At 38.0% G+C, this 3,095-nt stretch overlaps 1 long non-coding RNA gene across 1 annotated transcript in view; it reads left to right on the top strand.

The window, feature by feature from the left end:
- Positions 1–1,448: 1,448 nt before the first annotated feature.
- Positions 1,449–3,095, top strand: part of 4930402D18Rik — a 14,036-nt gene continuing 12,389 nt past the window's right edge. The window contains exons 1-2 of the long non-coding RNA XR_001781666.1: positions 1,449–1,502; positions 1,993–2,097. This is a non-coding gene — a long non-coding RNA (RIKEN cDNA 4930402D18 gene). The remainder of the gene's footprint in view (positions 1,503–1,992; positions 2,098–3,095) is intronic.

Below are 3,095 nucleotides of genomic sequence, written 5' to 3' on the forward strand. Positions count from 1 at the left end.
ACAGAATTGGATAAATGTTGACTTGTTACTTAAGAGACTCAACACTTTTTTATTTAAAAAGTGGCGGCTTTTAAAATTTAATTCTGCTGTTGCTTGTGGGATAAACAGCCAGCATAATGAAGAGCTTATACAACCCCCTTGTTACTCTCCAGCAACGGAGAAAAACACACAATGTTGTGCTGGGATGTGGTGTCTAGTGTCTCCCACAGGGACCACATCTGGAAACTGCCAATTCAGGAAGGGCTTTAGGATTAATCTTTTTGTAATATCTTTTCCTATATTTAAACTCTCCCTTCGCCTTTTTTCTGTGCTAACTCCATAGTTAACTGCAAACTCATTTTTCTTTCTACCATGTTCTCTCTGACACCATTGCCTTAGGTGTCATAGAAAAATATAACTGGTGAACAGCAGCTATACATTTCTCACATGAAATATAGTTATTTCTTCCTGTCTGATATTAGGGAGAGAGGCAGACACAAGGAATGCTTATGGCCCTGAGTTTAAACTCTAAGAAGGTGACTTAAATATGAATCAATGAAGTGATGTGTTTTTAAATAAATATCATGAACTGATGGGTAACAGAGTCAGTGTTTTAGTTAGGGTTACTATGACTTTGATGAAACATCATGACCAAAGTAACTTGTGAAGGAGAGAATTTATTTGATTCACAGTTCCATAAAACATTTCATCATCAGAAGTAATGAGAACAGGAACTCATACAAGGAAGGAACCTGGTGGCAGGAGCTGATATAAAGGCTATGGAAAAATACTTCTTACCGGCTTTCTTTCATAGCTTTCTTGACCTACTTTCTTATAGAACTCAGAACCACAAGTTCAGGGATGGCAACTAATATTAGATGGTGGGCAAACTAAGATCATGGACTAACTATGACATTACAGAAACATCTTTAATATCCTGGAAACTGAAACAAAAAGTTAAGGAGACACCAAAGGCAATGTGGCTGCTAAGGACTAAAATAAAGGCTCAAACCTGTTTCCTCTGATCCTATATCCTATGACCCTTCATTATAAGTGTGTCTGCTTTGGCTCTTAATACTACCTGGTTCATAACTCTCTGATCTATCAACTTCCCATGAACTAGAGCAGAAAGTGTAAAGACTGCAGAAATGCAGCCACCAACCAATCTACTAAACACGGTTTTTTTTTTAAATATCATATCATCAGGAAATCTATGTTATAAAACAAATCCAGTCCACCCACAATGGGCTGGGCCCTCCTACATCAATCACTAGTTAAGAAAATGCCCTACATCCAGATTTTATGGAGACATTTTCTCAGTGTAGGCTCTCTCTTCTCTGATGATTCTAGTTTGTGCCAAGTTGACATAAAACTAGCCAGTACCATCAGGATATTTCAGAATTATACAGAACATCTCTGAAGCTATGTGAACTTTCTTTTAATAAAGCTCATCTTTTCTAACTACTGCCAGGTCTGAACAGCAGATGCAGGATGATACAGAACCAGGAATCAAAAGAGCTGAGGTAAAATCCAGTTCTTCCTCTTCAGGTTCAAATGGGCAATTCAGAATATTCCATGATATAATTATACACAGAAACTAGGGTTTTCAATGTGTCTGAAGATAGCACATACTTTAGATACTTTGAGAAATCATCCAGGAAATGAGCTGGAAGCTTCCTCCCTACTGGCCAGATTTCACAGTTCTGAGAGATGCTATGTAGGGTTCCAGGACAGAAAAGTAACCAATAGTCCTGAGCTACAATAATGACTCTTTAGGCAAGATGTGCCCACTAATGCAATAGTGGTGTGACTGTAATTGGTATAACAATTGCTTTTTGATTGGCATCTAGATCCAGGAACTCACACCTGGTACTGCAAACCTGTCGAAGAGCTAGAGGCTGAGGAAATAATAAGCCCCAGTCAGAAACTCACCAGTATTATTTTTCTAAATGAAAACGTGATCAAATTGCCTTTTAAATATTAAAGATTAATACTGCTTTCATCTTTCAACAGAGAAACTTCTCACTGCAACAGGATGGTAATGAGTGTTCCCAGTTAATACAGAGACTTATAACTGGTAAAATTGTTGAGAATAAAGGACATATTGAAATGCTTGATGTAAGTAGGTTATCTATATAATGCATTCCAGTGTTCAAGGAAAATCACAGAGGAGGGATGGAAAGAATGGAAGAGCTAGGAGATGGGGGTGGGGTATGTCGCAAAATAACATCTTTCGGGCTTTACAAGACATTGTACTCATGAACTTGCTGCAGTTATTTGTCCCTGTACAAGACCTACCCAAGACTGGGCTGATCAATGTTTCATTGTGTAATAGGGAAATATTCATGAGACCCCATCCAACCTTAAGAGACTATTGACAGCCATTACCAGGGTCTTTAGTAGTATAGCTACTGATAAATTGTCCATGGTCCAGTGAAAAACTTTCCACCCATGCTAATGCATGATGCCTTAATTAAGCATATTGATTTACACACAAAGAATGAATGTAGAGGTGGGTCTTGGGAAGAAGGTTTTCAGTGGGAGAATGAGGGAAGAGAGAAAAAAACTGAGAGTGAAAATTAATGCAATTTATTATATACACGTGTAGTATTGCCAAAGAATAAAGAGTTAGAAAATGAAAATAAGATTACCTAAGGGATGGAGAAAAGAGTTCTCTCCAAACTTAATGAGGTTGTCTTCTGCTAGTTCTCTTCCTCTCTCTGGGATCCCTTTTCCTCAGTGATGAAATTCTGAGGCCAATCTGAGTCAATCTGGACCACAAGCAGTGGAGCACTTCAGCATTCCGTGAGGAGGACTCAGAATTGCTTGGAAACACTTTCTAAAATTCATAGTTGGAGAAATTTGACCCACTGGATTTGTTTTATAACATAGATTTCCTGATGATATGATTTTTAAAAAAATAAACATGTTTAGTAGATTGGTTGGTGGCTGCATTTCTGCAGTCTTTGCACTTTCTTCTCTAGCTCATAGAAAGTTGATAGATCAGAGAGTTATGAACCAGGTAGTATTAAGGGCCAAAGCAGACACACTTATAATGAAGGCCATAGGATATAGGATCAGAGGAAACAGGTTTGAGCCTTTATTTTAGTCCTTAG

Source organism: Mus musculus, chromosome 15 (assembly GCF_000001635.26).
Source record: "Mus musculus strain C57BL/6J chromosome 15, GRCm38.p6 C57BL/6J".
In the NCBI taxonomy this organism is placed as follows: Eukaryota; Metazoa; Chordata; class Mammalia; order Rodentia; family Muridae; genus Mus; species Mus musculus.